At 36.1% G+C, this 23,820-nt stretch overlaps 1 protein-coding gene across 6 annotated transcripts in view; it reads left to right on the top strand.

Moving 5' to 3' along the window:
* Positions 1 to 23,820, top strand: part of NCOA6 (nuclear receptor coactivator 6) — a 93,944-nt gene that overhangs the window by 3,821 nt on the left and 66,303 nt on the right. The window contains exon 2 of one of the 6 annotated variants that reach the window (XM_079128095.1): positions 13,406 to 13,475. The exons of 4 other annotated variants lie outside the window; for them this stretch is intronic. The gene's annotated coding sequence lies outside the window, so the exon portion shown is untranslated. Of the gene's footprint in view, positions 1 to 12,008; positions 13,476 to 23,820 lie in introns of those variants that run through there. One more of the 6 variants, XM_079128096.1, reaches the window with a different exon arrangement.

Here is a 23,820-nt window from a genome sequence, read left to right as displayed (position 1 = left end):
GCAGCTATAGTATGATAAAAGGAATTTGTGATTTTTTGTTGTTGTTATCGAGTTATAGATTCTGCTCCTATTAGGATGCTTCTGTTTTTTTGGTGGTGTTGGGGATTGAACCCATAGCCTTGTGTATGCTAGGCAAGCACTGTACCAACTGAGCTATTTCCCCAGCTTACGTACATTTATATTCAAATAAAATGGTAACTTTTAGTTAGAGGTTAGTGAAAATAAAAAGGTTTATTTTTCCCATCCAAATTCATAGATTCCCCTCCTCCCCGAATTACACATGTGACTTCCCCTCTGTCACATTTCCCTAGATGTCATTTCTCTACGACCACCAGGCATGTCTGATTCAACAGACATTATGGTGTGTGTCACGCATTATGTTAGGTAGGCTCTGCGGAGTCAAAGTTCTTTAAGGCAGAGTCATTTCACTTTGGGTATTCAGTCCCAAGAGAGAAGTAGAAATGGAAACAATGACAGTTGGGCATGGCAACTATTAAAGGTTCTAAGGATACAGAGGTGGCTGTGTCTTTGCTCTAGGAACCAGGAAAGCTTTTGTGAAGGGGTGATATTTGAGATATGTCCTGAAAGGTACACAAGTTTGCCAGTGAGTGTTGGAAAGGAGTGTTTTTCAGGTGAAGACAAATTTAAAAAAAATTTTTTTAGTTGTAGACAGACGCAGTACCTTTATTCTGTTTACTTATTTTTATGTGGTACTGAGGATTGAATCCAGTGCCTCACAAGTGCTAGACAAGTGTTCTACCACTGAGCTTCAACCCCAGCCCCTGAAGACAAATTTTTAAGGCTATAATTGAATATTGTTGAAGGATAATGAATGGAAAAGTGTGGTCAGAGATTAGACTAGAAAGATTGTTTGGAACCTGGTTGTGAAGGACCTTGCTAAGGAGTTTGGACTAAATCCTCATCCGAGAAGTAAGCATTCAGGATTTTTGAGAAGGGTGGTTATGATGAGATTTAATTTTTTCAGAGATGAATGGATGTTTTTTCTCTGATGATAGAGTGAAGAGCAGGAAAGAAGTAATGAAGGCCTGAACTATGGTAGAGGCCATGGGCATTGATCCAAGTTAGAATTTTCAAGTGTTGATAATTGATATCATAAGTGGTAGAGTGAGGGTGGAGGTTATATTTCTTGTTGCAGGTGGAAGCTGTCAATGACAGTTTTTTAAAAACTAAGGACTAGGGATGTAGCTCCGTGGTAAAGCACCTATCGAGCATGCAGGAGGCCCTGCCTACAGTTCCCAGAACCACAGACACACTCAAAAAAAAAAAAAAAAAAAAGCAGAAGGAAAAAGAATAGAAAATTGGCACAGATAAGGGAGAAAAAAATTTTTGGTACGATAACACTTTTTTTTTGGGGGGGGGGGTACTTTAGATTCAACCCAGGGGTCCTTTACCACTGAGCCACGTCCCCAAGCCTTTTTATTTTTTATTTTGAGATAGGGTCTTGCTGAGTTGCTGAGGATCTTGCTAAATTGGTAGGAGGCTGGCCTCCTACCTCAGCCTCCTCAGTCACTGGGATTACAGGCATGCATCACCACATCTGGCAGGTTTATAAACTTGGAAACCATCACAAAGCTGTCAAGTTTGGTGTAGTTTTTAGTTAATTAAATCAGATGTAAGTGGCGGAGACATAAAAGGCAGGGTAAGATGCAGAAAGTATACCAAGAGTGTAGGAAATGTATGGGTTCAGCAAACCCTGACCCAAAGTCAAATCTGGTCCATCACCTGTTTTTGTAAATGAAGTTTCTTTGGAACACAGCCATACTCATTCGTTTAAAAATTGTCTGTGGCTGCTTTTGCACTGCCAGTGGCAGAGTTGAATAGTTGTGACAGAGAAGTTGTGTCAGCTCACAAAATTAAGAATACCCTTTACAAAACATTTGCCAAGGGCTGGGGTTGTGGCTCAGTGATAGAGCACTTGCCTGGCATGTGTGAGGCCCTGGGTTGGATCCTTAGCACCACATATAAATAAATAAAATAAAAGATCCATTGACAACTAAAAAATATTTTTAAAAAATACAAAAACATTTGCTAACCCCCTGATCCTCATGTCTGAATGTTATATGTTTTACTTCTGCTTTTCCATCCAATTTCCCTGTCATAGAGAATAGCTGTCTTGGCTTTGCCCTCCTGGCTGATCTTCCATGCTCTGTGTTCCTGCAGTATGACAGATCCCTGGATATTTTACATTAGTCAGTGATAGTAGCAAGGTCTGATGTTCTGGTGTACGTGTGTGGCAACTGTGGTAGTGCTAGATTTACACAGTTTAGACCACAGTGGGGCTTGTTATACCATTTTTCTATTTGATTTTCAAAAGATTTCTTTATGTATTTTGATTACTAATCCTTTGTAGTTTATCTTTATTACAGATGTAATTTCCCAGTTTGTTGCTCATTTTTTAAAAGTATGTATAAATGGCTGGGGATATAGCTCAGTTGGTAGAGTGCTTGCCTTGTGCTTGGGTTCGATCCCCAGCACCCCCCCCCCAAAATATATATATTTTTATATATATATATATATATATATTTTACTCCCCCAAGATTTTGAAGTTATTCTTTATATTATCTTTTAGACTGTTGTTTTGCCTTTAATATTTAGATCTTTAATCAATCTAGAATTGATTTTTGTGTATGGTGTGAGACAGGGTCCAGTTTCATTTTTCCCTATTTAAGCAGTTTTCCCAGCACCACATATTGAATGGGGCTTGCTTTCAAATTGTGATCTTTTTGGAAGAGTCTGTCTGAGGTCTTAATGTCACCTCTGTTGCTTGCTGTGTGACCATGGACAAATTCCATTATCTCTTGTGCCTCAATTTTCTCATCTTTAAAATAAGGATTATATTACTTACCTCATAGGATTGTTGTGAGGATTATGGTAAATGGGTTAATTCATAAAGTACATAGAATAGGGCCTGGTGCCTACAAAATGCTCAATAAACGTCAACTGCTATTTAACTCTACTGTTCATTTTTGATCCTCCAGCCCCTGGTACAGGGTTAAATCAAGTTAATTTGACTTTCAAGTTAAATCAGAATGGTTGAGGGCTAGACTGAGTGTTGCAGGAGATCCTTCCAAAGAGCCTAGGGCTGCCTTAGACTGTCTACTGGCATAGAACACCTTCCACATCATCACTTCTTTTGCAGTGAACTTCTGTCATAGAGGATACAAACAGGCAACCTGTTACTGAATTTGACCTGCACACATTTGGTTTTGCTTATACAGCATTTTTAACATCTTAAAAATTTGAATGTGGGGTTAGGAGTGTAGTCCAGTGGTAGAGTGGTATGCTTGAGGCTCTGGATTCTATCCCCAGAACTGCAAACAAAACAAAACCTTCTTCAAAAACTGGAAGATTTTTCAAGCCCATATGAATAGCAATAGTCAGCTGAAACTTTTAGATGTTTTTCTAGTTCTTTGTGGTTTGTATTTTCTTGCTTTGCTGATTTACCTTTGACTGTGTAGACATTTGTTTTTCTAATTCTTACTTTACTGAGGATTTAAATGTTGCCTCCCATAAACCAACAAATGATATATTGGGATAGGGACAGGATGGCCAAAAAATTATATGAGTTTGTAGGCAGGTAAATACTTAGGTGCATTTCTAAGGCTGAGCCATATTTGATCATAATGAATAAAATGATGCTTGAAATTAAAAGATAAAATAAAATTCAGTTCAACTTCCTGAATATTTAGGCACCCACTATGTTATATTAGAAATTACCACACTGGTGATAGAAAAGAATACTCTGTCCAAATTATGAAATAGTGAAGAAGAGGTCTTTTTATTTCTGATGTGGAGCTATTGTCCAAGAAAGTGGTTACATGAGAGAGAGGAAACAGGGATTCATTTGTCAAACATTTATTGAGTCCTACCATGTACACTGCAAATGGACTAGAACTCTATTGGATACCAAGATGAATCTAGACAGGGTTTGTGTGATGAGAAGTGACTGTAACTTGTTATGGAGATGAGATATCAGAGTATGGTCTTTGAAAGAGGTGGCCATAACCAGAGCTCTCAAGAGTGGTTAGGATCTTAATACCTGCAAATCAAACAGTATTTTCCAGGCTGAGTGAAAACATGAGTACAGAGGTTGGTGTTCAGGAGATAGAAGAGAATCTAGTTCGCCTGGAGAACAGGGTCATCAACCAAGGGTGGTTGTGGTGTTATGGCTGGAAACAGAAAATGAACAGCAGCAACAATAGTAGTAGGTAAAATAAAATTTTGAAAAATTGTAGTGCACAATTTTTGCAGGCTTGCTCTTTGCTAGATAATATGCTGAGCATTTCACAAGTGGTACTTTGTTTAATTATTCCAACAAGCTATTGAAATAAGCACTGTTTTTTCATCCTTTTTTACAGAAAAAGGAACTGAGGAATAAAACTAACAATTGATATAGAAAAAATTTGAGTCCAGGCAGTCTAATTGCAAAACCTGCATACTATGCATCCAAATCCTGGAAGGCTTTGAATATTCTTTTCTGTACCAAACTGAGAAGTTTGGATTTGATTGCTAAATAGTAGGAAGCCATCAAAAGTTTTTAGCCATACTGTGATGTAATGAAAGCTGTCTTTTAGAAAAAGGAATCCTAATTATGAAGTACATGATCAGCATGGGGAGAAACTGACAGAGATGGAACCAGATTACTCCTTCCCTGCTTGTGGATGAGGTGCTCCCTGAGAACTAGGCCAATTCCTGCTTGGCATGCACCCCACCTTCCCTCCCTTTGGCTCCAGTGTCTACCTATTATGTTGTCTGGAATATTTATTTATTTTTAAAAATTTGATTTTTTTTTTTAACCTCACCTTATTCTAAAAAGGACTTGAGTTACCTCCTTAGGAGCTCAGAAAACATTTGGTGAGTTAATTAATAAACAACTAGGGGTATATATAGATGTGTACATAAAGGGAATACTGAGGCTTTGGTGGAAGAAGTAATGCAGCCCTACAGTTTGATGATAATACTGTATTTTATATACAAACCATGTAAGCCAGGTGTGACTGTGCAGTCCTCTAATCCCAGGGACTCAGGAAGCCAAGGCAGGAGGATTACAAGTTTGAGGCCAGCCTCAGAAAATTAGCAAGGCCCTAAGCAATTTAGCAAGACCATGTCTCAAAATAAAAAGTAAAAAGGACTGGGGATGTAGCTCGTAAAGCACCCTGTTCAATTCCCAGAAACCCTCCCCTCAGAAAAGACCAAAACCATATCTTTAACCTGAAGATGTGGTTTATATAGTCTGTTAGTGAAAATAGTATGATTAGTTAATATTATTAACTATGTCAGTATTCAAAGGGTACTCATACTATAAATAGGTGTTTAGATTTGTATTTCTCACTAGTCGGCTGCAATACTCCTCAACATGCACGTAAAGAGGCAACAAAAGTTCCCATTAACCTTTTTTTTTTTTTTTTTTGGTACTGGGGATTGAACTCAAGGACACTTTATCACTGAGCCACGTCCCCAGCACTATTTTATTTAGAGACAGGGTCTCACTGAGTTGCTTAGCACCTACCATTGCTGAAGCTAACTTTGAACTCACATTCCTTCTGTCTCAGCCTCCCGAGCCACTGGGATTACAGGTGTGTGCCACCGCACCCGGCTACCAATTTCTTTACTGCTATTGAAACTGTTGAATATTTGTTCCATAGTACCCATTTATATACATTTTCTAAAGACTAGACCACAGTCTCTCACAGGAAGAAATATTTATATATTTGTGAATCAGGTTTCTGTTCATTAGGTTAAGTACCTTTCCATAATTTTATTTGTGTGTTTGTTTATTTTTGGTGCTAGGGATTGAAACCAGGGCTTGCACATGTCAGACAAATGATTTACCATGGAGATACATCCCAGTCCTTTTTATTTTGAAACAGGGTTTCACTAAATTTGCCCAGGCTAGCCTCAGACTTGCTATCCCTCTGCCTCAGTTTCCTGGGTAGCTGGAATTACAGATGTGCTACTATGCCTGGCTCTCTTTCCATAACTTTAAATGTTGTGTGGAAGTAAGACTGTGGCTCTTATATAAAATTTAGACTTAAAAATTTCACTTAGAAAAATTCAAAGGTACTGTGGTTAACCACCAAATACCAGTAAAAGTGGGAAGATTTTAGATAAAAGGCATCTTAATAGATGTAACAAGGCAAATAAGTAGACCCTGATTTGTCTGTTAAGTAAATATCCTTTCCCATTGTGTACATTAGCTAAGAGTGATATGTGCATACATTTATATGTACATATCAATGTGGTTATATATTGATATAATAAGAAAATTTGAATCTAGGATGTTTCTTAAAGAATATGATTCTTGCTGGGTTCAGTGATGCACACCTGTAGTCCCAGTGACTTGGGAAATTGAGGCAGGAGAATTGCAAATTTGAGGCTAGTCTGGGCAATTAAACAAGATCCTGTCTCATAATAAAAAAATAGAAAGGGCTGTGAATGTAGCTTAGTTGTAAAACACCCTTGGGTTCAATCTCTAGTACCATTAAAAAAGAAGATGAAGAAGGAGGAGGAGGAGGAGGAGAAAGAGAAGAATATGAGTCTTCAATTGAACTTCTTTGGGTTGTGTTTAACTCTTCAGTATATGTGGAAATGACTCATTCAGAAGCATTATAATCAGAATAATTAAGCATAGGGGAAAATTTTATTATTGTATTCACTTTAAGTTGACTGCCTTTCAGGTGTTGAGAAATATACACAGTTAATATATAACAGTCAGTCTTAGACATCCCCAGGGGATTGGTTCCAGACTCCCTTGAATACCAAAATTAATGGATGCTCAGGTTCCTTATATAAAATTGTGTGGTATTTGCATGTAAGCTATGCATATCTTCCTCTATACTTCACATCATTTCTGGATTACTTATAATACCTAATATAGGACAAATGCTATGTAAATAGTTATTATACTGGGTTGTTTAGAAAATAGTAACAAGTCCACATGTTCAATATAGACATATTTTTTTTACCCTAGTATTTTCAAGGGTATGAAGGATCATGTATAATTTCTGCCTTCCAGAAAATTAATTCATCAGGGAAGGTGGAGAAACAAGGCAGGGTATGTTTTAAATGAGACAGTAACAACTATGGGAATTAGAAGAGATGATTTCTACTTGGAAGGAAGAGAAGTCTTTATGGAAAAAGTGTTGTATTAGTTCCCTGTGGCTGATATAACAAAGTACTGTAAACTGGGTGACTTAAAACAATAGAAGTTGGGGCTAGGGATGTAGCTCAGTGGTAGCATGTGACAGGGCCCTGTCTTCAATCCCCAGTACTGCAATAAACAAACAAATAACAAGTTTATTCTCTCACAGTTCTGAAGGCTAGAACCTCAATTCACGGTGTCAGCAGGGCCATGCTCCCACTGAGACTTAGTAGAATTCTTCCTTGCCTCTTCATAGTTCCTATAATTCCTGTATCTCCTTGGCTTGCCAGTATATCACTCTAGTCTCTTTCTGTTGTCCATGTAGTTCTCTGTTTATCTTTGTCTCTGTGTCCAAATTTCCTTCTTATAAGACAAAAGTCATATTGAATTAAGAGCTCATCCTACTCCAGTATCACCTTAACTAATTACATCTGCAGTGACCCTATTACAAATCAAGTCACATTCTGAGTTACTGAAGGTTAGGACTTCAACATATCTTCTGGGAGAACACAGTTCAGCCCATAACAGGCATTTGAGATGACACAGCAGCCTTAAATTAAAATGTGTTCAATGGAAGGGTAAGATTGCCACAAGTGGGGTGGAGGAGAAATGAACTGAAGGAATGATGGATGTGGGAAAGGATAAAGAATAATTAGATAATTAAATAGAAGTATGATTTGCTGGTGTGTTGAAGAGTTGTAGAGAGATGATGCCCGGGTAGTTTGTTGGGGCTCTGGATGTAAGGTCTGGGACATTTGAACTTTATTGAGTGAGCAGTGGGGGGAAGGGCAGAGCAAGATGTCACAGAATTTTGAAGTACTGGGTGACTGATTCCATCTTTGGATAACTGAAGCTTTAGAGTGATTTTATGACCAGGTGATCATAGTTAAGTAAATATCCTGAAGAAAAGCAGATGGTTCGTGATTTAATACACCCAGCCTTCCTTATTTACCTGTGCCAATAACTTTTCTTCAGGTTGGTCAAGAAATCCCTCTTACAAAAAAATCAACCCAACAAACTCAGGGTATTTTCTTAGGCTCTTCTCTTGGTCAGTCATCTGTGGACATTAAGAAAGACATCAGCTTTTCAGGGTCTGTTCAAAAGCCTCTCCATGGGTTTGTTTAATCATGCTTTTGTTTTCTTTTAAACTTTTCTTCAAACTTGCCTCTCATTCTGTCCTTTATCTCTTGATTTTTCTCTAAGCTTTGTTTAGTTTTTCCATAGTTTTAAAAATATCTGACTAGTGGAGAGAATTGAGATCCCGTTCATTGATATGATGATGCAGAATATGTACTGCCAGTAATATATTATTTTTCCATTCCCCCCCCCCCCCATACTGGGGATTGAACCCAGGGGCACTTAACCGCTGAGCCACATCCCCAGTCCTTGTTTATATTTTAAGAGACAGGGTCTTGCTAAGTTACTTAGGGCTTCACTAAGTTCTGGAGATTGGCTTTGAACTCACCATCCTTCTGCCTCAGCCTCCAGAGCCCTATAGGGATGACAGGCCTGGGCCACCTCCCTGGGCTATTTTTCTGTTTCTTTTTAATGGTAGTTAAATTGGCTTTGTTCACAGTAGGACTGTATTCAAATTGAGAACACTCATTCAAATTGTGGTCAGTAATAGCCCTCAGGTGCTTTTCCTTATTTGTGCCTGGGTGGTTCTTCCTAATTCTGTATTTGCTTTATTTTATTTAAGAACATGTGCCCCCATGAAATTTTAAATATTGTGTTTAGATATTACAGACAAACAGGTAACAGTCATTATCATATTTGTACAGTCTTTACAAGTTTAATTCATATGGAGATTTTTTTAGTCTGTGTGTGTATGGTGCTGGAGATTAAACCCATGGCCTCATGTATAGTGTATTTTTATTTGGCAATGTAGGGATGCAGTTTTCTACTTGTCTCTGTATCATTTTTTAGTGGATACATGATAACCAAACTTGATTATTTGGCATTTGAGTCATTTTCAGTTTGCTTTTATTTGTTTTGTAATTATTAGTTATACGGTTAATAGTGTCTTTTTATAAAACTTCCCTTCTATTTTTTCTTAGAATATATTCCCTGAAGTGATTTAATCAGGACTAAGGATATCATTTTTTAACCAGCCATATTGCCAGATTATTCTTTAGAATGACCACCAGTTTTTATTGACATTAGCTACTAGTTAATATTGGATTTTATAAATTTTTTCTTCTAGTATACTAGTGATACCTCAGTTTTGTGAGGTTTTTTTAATGTTTAAATGTTATATCATGAAAAATTTTAAGCATACAAAAAAACACCAGAAATAATACCTACCACCTATGTTCAACATTTTGCCTTGGGCTGGGGAGATAGCTCAGCTGGTAGAGTGCTTGCCTCGAAAGCACAAGGCCCTGAGTTCGATCCCCAGTACCGCAAAAACAAAAAACATATTACCCTATGCTTAATAATATATTGTTAAACCTTATAAAATATTATAAAAATAAAGACTTTGTGATACCAAGCCTTTAAATACTTTAACTCACATCTCTTACTAATAAGGACATTCTCCTACATAATCACAATGCAATTTTACACCTGACAAAATTAGGTGTAATGTCTTAATATTATCTAACATTAAGTCTGTAATTAATTCCTTGATACTATCTAACATTAAATCTATATTGAAGTTTCTCCAGTTGTCTCCAAAATGGCTTTTTTAACTGACTTGTTTGAAATGGAATCAAATTAAGGGCCCATGCATTGTATTTGTCTGTTATTACACCTGTATTCTTTTGTTATTCTTGTTTGTGGGGCTGGGGATCAAACCCAGCACCTTAAACATGCTAGGCAAGAACTCTATCACTGAGCTACACCTCCATCCCCTTCCTATAGTCTTTTTATTTTATTTTTTAACATAGAGTGCTTCCTATATCCTGTATGTACCCACTCCACTTTTTTCCATGGCATTGATGACATCAGGGTAGTTTTCTTGTTGAATTTCCTATATTCTGGGTTTACCTGATATTTTTTTTTCTTCATAGCTTTTAACTTGTTTCTTTATTCCTTGTATTTTCCTAATTTGGGAGGTTAAAAGCTTATGCATTAGACTGTAAAGACTTCATTCAATTTTGGTTATATATTTTGACAAATATTCTTCACATTGCATCATATCACAATGTCTGTCCCACTGTTTTTTAGATGAGTTTAATCTGCTTACTTTTTTTAACTTTATATTTTATGTGGTACTGAGGATTGAACCCAATGCTTCACATGTACCAGGCAAGTGCTCTACCACCGAGCCACAGCCCCAGCTGTCCATCCTGTTGTTATTAATGTAAGGGATCCCATGGAAACCACGCTGGACACGGGCAATCACATAAGGGAGTTTATTAAGCAAACAGAGTGTCTCCCAGCAGGGTAAGAGAGAAAATGAGAGGAAAAGAAAGAGAATGAGAAAGGGAGCATGCTAGAGAGAGTGTGAAAGCCAGCAGGATAGAGAAAGTGAGGAGGAGAGACAGAAGGATGAGAAAAGATGGTGGGTTAGCTACAGTAAAGCAATTGAACTCCGCTGGGCTAACAGGGGACCAATATCGGAGAAGGATACTTGCAAGCTGACTGATGAACCAGTAGCTAGCTAGGATGTTCACAGATTGACAAGTGGTTGGGAGGCGGGGAAAATGGCTGCACTGGAAAGGTCAGGGGGAGCAGCTTTGTACATTACATTGATAAGTTTGATCACAGGGTTAAGGTGGCAATTATGAGAACTCCATTGTAAAGTTGCTTTTGAGTGTGTGACTAGCAAATATGTTTTTAAAAATTTTTATCAGTGGTGATCATTTTTCAAGTAATAATAAATACAGCTCATCTGCAACACTTATTTTTCATATCATTTGACCTTTCATTCAGTATAGATTTGTTGTTTCCCTTTTATGTTTGTACTATGCATGTAAAATTTTATTTAATGTAACAAAGAATGATGTGTTGTTGGAGCTGGGATTGTGGCTCAGGGGTAGAGCTCTTTCCTGGCATGTGTGAGGCACTGGGCTCAGTCCTCAGCACCACATAAAAATAAATAAAGGTATTGTGTCCATGTACAACTAAAAATAAAAAGAATGGTGCATTGTTAAAAAAGATAAATTTGAAGTGTTAGGATATAGCCAAAAGCAAATCAAATTTAACCAAGGAAAAAAAAGAATTACAGATTACAACAATAAAATAGCAGACATTTATTTGACAGGTTTGTGATGATTTGTGTTTACTTTTTAAAAAGACCATTTTAAGCAGACAAGCTAAAAAATATAGAACTCTTGAGTAAAAAAACTTATTTTTCTTTGTGAAATAGGGATAAATTTTGAGTTCATAAAAATTGCTTCACACACTCACCCAAAAAGCACCTGGACTTTGGTTTTATTCCTGAGTATTTCATTTAGCTGTTCTTTATATAACAATTCTTTATCAATTTCATATAACTATTTCTTCTGTTATTTCTATAATCAATTTTTTATTATTTCTTTTCTATTATGAATTAAATAGGATTTTCCTTTCAAACCACAAACTCACTGTATGTTTATTGCAACAAACTGTATATCATCTGTAGTTATAATGAAAATTCCAACCACCTCCTCTTCTCCACTTTCTAGCCTCCAAGCTACCCAGGTAGCTAGTGTGATTCTTCCAGATTTTTCTCTGTGCTCTTAGAAATACAAATATAGATACTGGTTTATTTTCTCTCTTATTTTATGAAATGGTGTAACACATTGTTCTACAACTTTTTTTAAAAACTTTTTAGGACATCATACATTTCCTTCTAAATCGTTAAGGAAATATCTAATTCCCTTTTTTACTAGGTGCATAATATTTTGATTATATAGTTTTTTTTGGTAGTATTGGAGGTGGTACCCAGGGCCTCCCACATGCTGGGCAAGTGCTGAGCTGTCTTCCCAACCCTTTTTAAAATTTTATTTTGAGACAGGGTTGTGCAGAGTTTCCCAGACTGGTCTCAAACTTATTATCCCTCTGCCTCAGTCTCTCAAGTACCTGGAATTGTAGGTATGGGCTACCACACCATGCCCCAGTAGCCATTCTCGTGCATATATTTTTAAGAAATGGAGCTTTTACTTCTGTAGGATACGCCCCCAAAGTGGGTTAAAGGTCAATTCATTTTAGTTTTATTATGAACTTCCAAGATTGATTTTTCTCAAAGGTTGTCACAGTTCTTACTCCCACTAGCACTGAAGAATAATTAAATTTCTTGATAAATAATCCTTAAGCTTTTTTATATCTAAATGGAGAGATTCTATTTAGCTCTAGCTCTGGTGAACTGTCATTTCATTTTAAACTTTAAGATTCCTAAATTCAGAGAGATTGTGTCCTGCCCCAAATTATACAGTTTTAAGGAAGTCCACATTAGATTGCAGGGCACACCCACCCTGCCATGCTCAGCCTAGTCCTCTTTCCATTGCACCTTATGTTTCATTATTATAAGTAATGTTAGTCTATTCTGCATATTTACCTAGTTGATTTTACTGCTAATAATTTAACATATTATTTAACATATTATTGAGAGCAGCAAAAAAATGAATACCCAAATTAGGAAATGGTTGCATGGCATTAGACTTAATTTTTTTGTGTGGATGGTGAAACAGCTGCGATAGTGTGCAGTAGTGAACGTGGGACATCTGTGGTTTTCATTAATTAGTTTCCTTGTTTTTGCAGTTGTCATTTGTAATGTAATTTTTCAGAGCATAAGTAGGAGAATAAATGTTAAATTTAAAATATGATGTCAACATATTTACAGTTTTAAAGTGGAAGAAAAATGACAAGAAGGACTAGATCTGCAGCTAAACATATGTGAACTAGGGCAAATCACAAAACTTCTGTGGGACTTACTACTTAATTAGAATCTATAGGGGTTTCTGCCCAGGACACATGTACTGTATCTGTTTTTTAAAAAGTATAACACAAAGACAAGTGCACAAACCATAAGGATAATGCATTATAAAATGAATACACTTTGTAACCAATACAGAGGTATTTTGAAAATATCTTGAGCTTTATTGGGGATTATAATAAGCTTTTTTTGTTAAAAACCAGTGAACTAGAAATCATCTTGTATCTTTTACAGCTCTTTCTGGAATAACATTTTAAGAAACAATGACAGATGGAATTTAGCCAGATACAAAAATTTACTTTAAATAGATTTATTGGGTTTATGTTTAGTCTTTTCTTCTGATGTTCTCTTCTTCCTGTTTGCCTTTTTCCCTTTTTGTCTAGGTCCTGGGAGGAATGGAGAGGGGTCCTACTGACTCTCTTTTCTGAGAGTGGTCAGAGAGTTCTTAAACAGGTCTGTTGCTTCCCTAGAATACAAATGAAAGTTTCATTGATTAAAGTTTTGAATCAGAAATAGACTTTTTAGAATTTATTTTGATCTTAGCATGAATTCATAGGGTATTTTACTTTGGCAAACTGTAGAGGGCATGTGAGTTGGGTCCGAACCAACTAAATAAGAGCTGCTTAATAAAAAAGCAGTCAGTTGTGTTGAATGTGTATAACATGGTGGAATTCTTTATTGATTTCATGGAAAGAACCAGAAAAAGACAAAAAGGTAAAATTCTCAGTTGTCCATGATTTTGGAAGGAATGGAGTGGAGGTACAAATAAATCCAGAAAAGAAAAATATTTGGCTCTTTCTGATGTTCTCAGAATTTATAACATAGAATTTATAACATAGGTGGGGAGCTACCTAACAGATCTCAGAAGGGCAAGTGGATATATTTGTTGTTTAAATTCAGCTACCTCTCTGTTATCAAGAATGACCTTTACCATTACTCAGAAAGATTAAAAACTCTAGCTCAGCGATTTCCCAAACTTTTCTTCATATTACAGTCATCCACATGGTTCTTGAAAAACTACTGATGTCTTTGTCTCTGTCCCTCACTGTACAGATTGTGATTTAATTTGCCTAGGTGTATGGAATTGGCTTGGGCTTTGTAATTTTAAAAGGATCCTTGGTGATTCCTCAAGTGCTGAAAAGTTGGGAACCAGTGCTCTAGCTAGTTATAGCAGAAGTCACTTTGCAACTAGTGACTCCCCACCACCCTGTCCCTATGTAAGTATTTGGATAAACGTATAAATAAACGGATAAATATTTCAATCTAAGAATCATGTGCTTTAAGCCCAGGTTCTTATTATATAAGTTCCATAAAAGGTGGGGCTGTTTCTGTATTTTCATCATTGTATCTTTAGCATGGAGAATGCTACCCGGCATGTAGTGCATATTTAAATATTTGTTGAATGAATGAAATCATTAGTCTCTCAAGAGCTGAGAGTATGCTTTTACCAAATATTCAAATAGTCTATATAGTGTGATGTAGTAGTGAAGAACCCCGCCTTTTTTTAAAATTATTTTTTAATTTTTACAGATTGCACTTTGATTCAAATGGGGTACATCTTTTCATTTCTGTGGTTGTGCACAATGTAGATTCATACCATTCGTGTAATCATACATGTACATAGGGTAATGATGTCTGTCTCATCCCACCATTTTTCATACTCCCCCCTCCTCTCTCTCGTTTCCCTCTATGTAATCTAAAGTTCCTCCGTTCTTCTCTCATCCCACACCCCCATTATATATCATCATCACTTATCAGGGAAAACATTTGGCCTTTAGTTTTTTGGGCTTGGCTTATTTCACTTAACATGATATTCTCCAATTCCATCCACTTATCTGCAATTGCCATAATATTATTATTCTTTGTGGCTGAGTAATATTCCATTGCGTATATATACCACAGTTTCTTTATCCATTCATCTGTTGAAGGGCATCTACATTGGTTCCACAATCTAGCTATCGTGAATTGAGCTGCTATAACATTGATGTGGCTGTGTTACTGTACTAAGCTAATTTTAAGTCCTTTGGGTATTAACCGAGGAGTGAAATAACTGGGTCAAAAGGTGGGTCCATTCCAAGTTTTCAGAGGAATCTCCACACTGCTTTCCAGAGTGACTGCACCAGTTCGCAACTCCACCAGCAATGTAAAAGTGTGCCTTTTTCCCTACGTCTATGCCAACACTTTTGCTTGTAATAACATCTATTATTGTTTGTGTTCTTAATAATAGCCATTCTAATTAGAGTAAGATGAAATCTTAGAGTTGTTTTAATTCGCATTTCTCTAATTACTAGAGATGTTGAACACTTTTTCATATATTTATTAATCGCCTATATATCTTCTTCTGTAAAGTGTCTGTCCAGTTCCTTGGCCCATTTATTGATTGAGTTCTTTGTATTTTTGGTGTAAAGTTTTATAAGTTCTTTTAAATTTTGGAGATTAGTGAAGAGCCCTGCTTTTAGAATCTGAATTGCCTGGGCTCAAATCATGACACACTTTGGCTGTATGTATAGTCTTAAGCAAGTTATTTAACATCTCTGTGCTTTCAGTTTCATCATTTGTAAATGGGGGTAATAGAAGCTATTTCATGGTGGTGTTTAGGGGATTAATTGAATTAGTAATGCAAGGTGCTTAGAACAGTGCCTGATATATAATAATATTTCTGTAAGTTTTAGCTACTGCAGAATTCAGGAAGCTCCAAATTCTTAGTTTCAGTAATTTACCTATAGAACATTATTTTCTCAGAAAAAAATAGCATAATGTGCTTAATGATTTACTCCTTTTTTTTTTTTTTCCTCCCAACAACATATCTTGGAGCTCTTTCCACATAGAAGGACAGACAGCATCCTTGTTCTTGCTTGCTGCATTTCTTTTCTTTTTTTTTTTTCTTTTCATTTCTGTTTTTTACATTTCATTTTTATGGATTTAATCAGTACCAGTTGGTAGACATCTAGATAAAAACAATATGGTAGTGAATAGCGTTGTACACATGTTATCTTATTTATTGACAGATATATCTGTCAGATCACCAACAGTGGAATTGCTTTGTTAGTGGTATATATAATTGATATTTTGATATATATTATCTACTGGTGTTAAAACCAGTTTTACACTACTATCCACAGTGAATTTGAATGCTTGTTTTCTCCATAACCTTGCCAAGACAACACATTATCAGATTTTCAGATTTTTGCTAATCTGATGAGTGAAAATAATTTTTGCTTCTTATGTGTGAGGTTATACATCTTTTTACATGTTTAAATTTCATTTGTATTTTCTTTCTTCTGAAGTTTCTGATTATGTTCTGTTCCAATTTTAGGTGCAATAGTTGGTCCAAATTGTTGATCCTTTTATCTTATAAACATATATATATGCACACATGTAACACATACACACATACCTGAACATTTTTTTTCTATAATATGTTTTATATATTAGGAGATTTGCACTTTTTTTTTTTTTATTTTTTCAGTACAGGGTGGGGATTAAAGCTCGGGCCTTGTGCATGCTGGGCAAGCATAGTACTGTGTAACCACATCCTCACCTCTCAGATTTGACCTTTTGTCATTGATAGGAATATAAATATTTTTTCTTAGATCGTCATTTTTTTGTTTGTTTTGCAGTGCTGGGGATTTGAACCCAGGGCCTTGTGCTTGTGAGGCAAGTACTCTGCCAAGTGAACTGTATCCCCAGCCCATCATTTGGTTTTGATTCAAGATTTTGTTTGTTTTGGTGCTGGGCATTGAACCCAGGGATTTGTGCATGCTAGGCAAGCACTCTACCAACTGAGCTATATACTCAGCCCTTCAAGATGGTTTTTTGCTTTGTAGAATTTTTTTTTTATTTTTGTTTATTTGAATTTATCAATCTTTTATGGCTCGAGTCAGAATTAGAAGATTCTTTCACACCCTCAGTTTATAAAAAAATTCTTTTGTGCTTTCTAGTAATACTTTTAGGGTTTCATTTATATTACATTGAAGTTTTTTATCCTTCTAGAGTTATTTTGTTGTGCAGTGTGAGGCATAGATCTAATTTTACCTTTTTTCCTAGATGGCTACCTGGTTGTCCCGATTCCATTTAGTGAAAAATCAATTTTTTTCTCCAATTTTATAAGACATTGAAATTCTGTATACATTTTAGTCATTCTTAGAATTTTGAATTTGTTTCATTGGTATCCTGCCAGTTTATATAACAGCTTTAACTATTAAGACTTCATAATATGTCTGATAAGTCTTATTTTTCAGTTTTCCTGACTTTTACTTATATTCATATGAACTTTAGAGCCAGGTAGTTTGTCTCTTTAAAAAAGGAAGTTACTTAGCGCTGGGGATATAGCTCAGTTGGTAGAGTGCCAAGCACAAGGCCCTGAGTTCAATCCCCAGCACTGCCAAAAAAAAAAAAAAAAAAGAGGAAGTTACCAGTGCATGTGGTGGTGATGGGCAAGCCTGTAATACCAGTTGCTAGGGAGACTGAGGCAGGTGGATCATGAGTTCAGATCCAACTTCAGCAGATTAGTGAGGCACTTAGCAACTCAGCGAGACCCTATATCTAAATAAAGTATAAAAAAGGGCTGAGGCTGGGGTTAAGTGCTCCTGGGTTCAACCCCTGTACCAAAAAAAGGAAGTTACCTGTGCACAGAGGTGCTTCCCTGTAATCCCAGCCACTGGGAAGTGGGGTGTGTGTGTGTGTGTGCTCAGGCAGGAGGATCATGAGTTCCAGACGAGCCTCAGCAACTTAGTGAGACCTGTCTCAAAAAAAAAATAAGGACTGGGCATATACATCGGTGGTTGAGTGCTTTCCTCTCATGAGGAAGTCCATGGGTTCAGTACCCAGAACCAAATAAATAAAAGCAAGGTAGTCTTTTTGTTGAGATTGTTAAATTATAAATTGGGAGTTAATATTTATCAATCTTTTTATCCAAGAACTTGGGGCATTCATTTGTTTATTCCAGTCTTTTTAGTGTTTGTGTCCTTTATAAGTATTTTTTAGGTTTTCTTCTTGAAGCTCTACCCTTTGTTTTAGTTTATTCCTTAATAATTTATCTTTTTTGTCAATTATAAATGAGATTGTTTTTCTACCTATTGGTGACTTCATATGTAATAAAAACTATATTTTTCCGTGTATTGATTTTGTACCATGGTACTTTATGGAATTTTCTTATTTTTACTGATTCTTGATTGGTTTTCTTAAGATTTTCTAGAATATAAATTTGTCATTTACCAACAGTGATCATTGTACATTCTTTCCAATTTTTGTATCGTTATTTCTCTTGTTTAATTTCACTTACTTTATACCTCTAATACAATATTTAATAATACATCAAGGGTCTCTATCATATTCTTCCTGACTCTAGTGACAAATGTTTCTTGTCTTTCCCCATTAAGCAAGCTATTGGCTCTGTTTTGGTGGGGGAGAGGTGGTGCTCCTGGGGAATGAACTCAGGGCCTCATGCATGCAAGTACTTTGCCACTGAGCTATACCCCCCACCCCTGACTTCTGGGCTGAGAAGCTATGTTTCATCATATTAAGGAAGCACCTATATACTAATTTATGTGACATTTAAAAAAATTATTATCAAGAATGTTTCTTGAACATTTCTTGCCATTTTTCAAATGGCAGATTCTGTGGAGAGGATCATATAACTTTTACCCTTAATTTCCTAATACAAGCCTTCCTTAAATTTGTAGAACAGTCTTCACTTTATCATGATGTATTACCTTTTTTTTTTTTTGGTAGTTGTAGATGGACAGAATGTCTTTATTTTATTTGTTTATTTTTATGTGGTGCTAAGGATCAAACCTAGTGCCTCTGAAGCCCAGGTTCATCCGATTGCTGCTGGATCTGGCAAGCCTATGGAAAGCTGAAGACTAGGGGCAGTTGCCCAGGGGGAGCACAGGATGAATAAACTGGAGAAAACTGGGCTTTCTTCAGCCCAGTGAGTCCTGACCTGTGCAGGGACGGAAGGAGCCAGCTACAACCCGTGGGAAGACTTGAGGATGTGAGGGCATCTTGCTATCTTCTCACCCACCCAACCGGTCCAGCACTCACTGGACTGGAGCTGACATCAAACTTTAGACAGCCCCATCTATTGGTAAAGAAGGGAAGCCAAGAAAAGTTTTGAAAGCCAACAGAAGCAGTCGTTCAATTTTCCATTGAGTTTTCTCCTTTTTTTTTTTTTTCCGCCCTCTGTCTCATACCTCTACCATCTTTGAATCCAAATATTTTTCATGCATCAATTTATTGAGGAATGCGATGTCTGAATACTTTATGACAGTTTTGTTGTATATTCCTATACTTTAAAAATTTTTTTTTCTCACTTACCTGTCTCCCTAGTTTCTTTCTCACTTCTCTCATACTAACAGCCTACCTCTGTTAATTCCTCCCTTGCTCTACTGTAAATTTTCACCTCTATCTTCTCTCCTTCTCCCTCATAAATATCACATCTTACACTACTTCTCTTCCCTCATTGTCCTTCATTGAAATGGTAAAATAAACCTGTTCACCAAAATTAAGCTTCAGATTTGAAGATGAAATAGAAACCTTCCATGAGAAATAAAAGTTAAAAGAATTCACAACTAGAAAACCTGTACTACAGAACATTCTCAGCAAAATATTCTATGAGGAGGAAATGGAAAAAACAAAACAACAACAAAACAATGAAAACCAGCAAAGGGAGGAGCTATACTAAAGGAAAGATCAATTAAAGGAGAAGCTAAGTCAAGTTAAAAACCAAAAATCAACCAAAATGATCGGGAATACAAATCATATCTCAATAATAACCCTGAATGTTAATGGCCTAAACTCATCAATCAAAAGATATAGACTCAGATTAGATTTTTTAAAAAGACCCAACAATATGCTGTCTTCAAGAGACTCGCCTCCTTGGAAAAGACATCCACAAGTGAAAGATTGGGAAAAAACATATCACGTGGACTGCTTAAATAAGCAGGGGTTTCCATCCTCATATCAGACAAAGTGGACTTCAAAGCAAAATTAGAAGGGATAAAGAAGGACATTTCATACAGCTTAAGGGAATCATACACCAACAAGACATAACAACTGTAAAGATAATATGCCCCAAATAATGGAGCATCTACATATGTCAAACAAACCCTACTCAATTTCAAGAATCAAACAGATCACAACACAATAATACTGGGTTACTTTAGCACAGCTCTCTCACTACTAGATAGAACTTCCAAACAAAAACTAAACAAGGAAATTATAAAATTAAATGATACAATCAATAATTTATACTTAACAGGCATATATAGAGTATTTCATCCATCATTGAGCAAATGCACTTTCTTCTCAGCAGCACATGGATCCTTCTCTAAAATAGACCATATGTTATGCTACAAAGCAACTCTTAGCAAATACAAAAAATTAGAAATCCTACCCTGTATTCTATCAGATCATAATGGAACAAAACTAGAAATCAGTGACAAAATAAAAAATAGAAGCTATTCCAACACCTAGAGACTAAATAGCATACTATTAAATGATGAATGGATAAAAGAAGAAGTCAAGGAGAAAATTAAAAAAAAATTCTTAGAGGTCAGTGAGAACACCAATACAATATAACAAAATCTCTGGGACGCTATGAAGGCAGTGCTAAGAGGAAAGTTCATTGCATTGAACTCATACATTAAAAGAATAAAAAGTCAACAAATAAATGACCTAATATTACATCTCAAAGCCCTAGAAAAAGAAGAATAAATCAAAACCAAAACAGCAGAAGACAGGAAATAGGTAAAATCAGAGCTGAAATCAATGAAATTGAAACAAAAGAAACAATTCAAAAAAATTGACAAAACAAAAAGTTGGTTCTTTGAAAAAAATCATTAAAATTGATAAACACTTAGTCACACTAACAAAGAGAAAGAAAACTCAAATTACTAAAATCTGTGATGAAAAAGGAACTATCTTGATGGACACTACTGAAATACAGAAGATAATTAGAAACTATTTTGAAAATTTATACTGAAATAAAATAGAAAAACTTGAAGACATTGACAGATTTCTAAAGACCAATATCCCTCATGAACAGAGACACAAAAGTTCTCAGTAAAATTCTGGCAAATCACATACAAAAATATATTAAAAAGATAGTGCACCATGATCAAATAGGGTTCATCCCTGGAATGCAAGGTTGGTTCAACATACAGAAATCAATAAATATAATACATCACATCAATACACTTAAAGACAGTAATCATATGATTATCTCAATAGATGCAGAGAAATCATTTGATAAAATACAGTGCCTCTTACCTCTTCATGTTGAAAACACTAGAAAAACTAGGGGTAGTAGAAACATATCTCAACATTATAAAAGCTAAGCCCTTGGCCAACATCATTCTAAATGGAGAAAAATTGAAAGCATTCCCGCTAAAAACCGGAAAAAGAGAGGGATGCCCTCTTTCATCATTTCTATTCAACATTGTCCTTGAAACCCTAGCCAGAGCAATCAGATGAAAAAAATTAAAAGGATACAAATAGGAAAAGAACTCAAACTATCATTATTTGCTTACAACATGATTCCATATATGGAAGATCAAAAGAATTCCTCCAGAAAACTTCTAGAACTAACAAATGAATTCAGCAAAGTAGCAGGATATAAAATCAATACCCATAAATCAAATGCATTTCTATACATAAATGACAAATCCACCACAAGAGAAATTAGGAAAACTACCCCATTCACAATAGCCTCAACAAAAATAAAATACTTGGGAATCAATCTAACAAAAAAAGGAGAAAGATCTCTACAATGAAAATTATACAACACTAAAGAAAGAAAATGAAGAAGACCTTAGAAGATGGAAAGATCTCCCATACTCTTGGATAGGCAGAATTAATATTGTCAAAATGACCATACTACCAAAAGTGTTACACAGATTCAATGCAGTTCCTATTAAAATCCCAATGACATTCTTCACACAAATAGAAAAATCAATTATGAAATTCATTTGGGAAAATAAGAGACCCAGAAGAGCCAAGGCAGTCCTTAGCAGGAGAGTGAAGCAGGAGGCATCCCACTACCAGACCTCAAACTATACTACAGAGCAATGGTAACAAAAACAGCATGGTACCAAAATAGACATGTAGACCAATGGTACAAAATAGAAGACACAGTGACAAACCCACATAAATACAGTTACCTCATACTAGACAAAGGGGCGCCAAAAACATACATTGGAGAAAAGATAGGCTATTCAACAAATGGTTCTGGGAAAACTGGAAATCCATATGTAACAAAATGAAACTAAACCTCTATCTCTCACCCTGCACAAAACTCAAAGTGAATCAAAGACTTAGGCACTAAAACAGAGACCTTGTGCCAAATAGAAGAAAAAGTAAATCCAAATCTTCATCACATCGGCTTAAGACCCGACTTCCTTAATAAGACTCCTAAAACTCAAAGAGAAGTAAAATTAAGAATCAATAAATGGAATGGGTTCAAACTAAAAAGCTTCTTGTCATCAAAGGAAACAATCAATAATTAAGAGAGAGAGTCTACAAAGTGGGAAAAAATTTTTACCACACACACCTCAGATAGAGCACTGATCTCCAAGATACATAAGGAACTCAAAAAATTAACATAAAAAAACCAAATAACCCAGTCAGTAAATGGGCTAAGGAACTGAACAGCACTTCACAGAAGAAAGAATACAATTGATCAACAAACATATGAAAAAATGTTCATCATCTCTTGCAGTTAGAGAAATAAAAATCAAAACTGCCCTAAGATTTCATCTTACTCCTGTCATGGCAGTTATCAAAATTATAAGCAATAATAAGTGTTGGCGAGGATGTGGGGGAAAAGGTACACTCATACGTTGTTGGTGGGACTGCAGATTGGTGCAACCACTTTGGAAAGCAGTATGGAGTTTCCTAAGAAAACTTGGAATGGAACCAGCATTTGGCCCAGTTATCCCACTCCTTGGTTTATACTCAAAGGAATTAAATCAGCACACAATAGTGATGCAACCACATCAATATTTATAGCAGCTCAATTCATGATAGCAAAACTATGGAACCAACCTAGATGCCCTTCAACAGATGAATGAATAAAGAAAATGTGGTACATATACACAATGGAATATTACTCAGCCTTAAAGAAGAATGAAATTATGGCATTTGCATGTAAATGGATGGAACTGGAGAACATCATGCTACGTGAAATAAGCCAATCCCAAAAAAACTGAAGGCGGGATGTTTTCTCTGATAAGCAGATGCTGATCCATAATGGAGGGTGGGTAGGGAAGAATGAAGGAATTTTGGATTATCCTGAGAGGAGTGAGGGGAGGGCTGGGGCAGATGAGGACAGGAAGGGTGGTAGATTGAGACAGACATTAGCCTACAAGCATGTATGAAAAAAGATTTTTAAAGAAAAAAAAAAAAAACCTCGGCAGGTGCTCTGCCACTGAGCTACAGCCTCAGCCCACTTTATTATTATCTTTTAATGTACTGTCAGATTGTATTTAAACTTTGATTTAGAATTTCTCATTGTAGAAGGGATTGGTTTGTAGCTCTCTGCCTGCAATTTTCTTTTTTCTTTTTTTTTTTTTTAATATGCTCTGATCCAGGCATGGTGACTCATGCTTGTAATCCCAGTGACTTGGGAGGCTGAGGTGTGAGGATCGCAAGTAAGAGACCAGCCTCAGCAATTTCATGAGGTCCTAAGCAGCTTAGCCAGCTCCTGTCTCAAAATAAAAAAAAAAAAAAACTGGGGCTGTGGCTCAGTGTTTAAGCACCCCAGGGCTCAATTCCCAGTATCCCCCCCTCCCAAAAAAAT

This window comes from Sciurus vulgaris, assembly GCF_902686455.1.
Source record: "Sciurus vulgaris genome assembly, chromosome: 2".
NCBI classification, from domain to species: domain Eukaryota; kingdom Metazoa; phylum Chordata; class Mammalia; order Rodentia; family Sciuridae; genus Sciurus; species Sciurus vulgaris.
The sequence above is the reverse complement of the archived record's forward strand: the minus strand, read 5'-3'. Positions and strand labels throughout refer to the sequence as shown.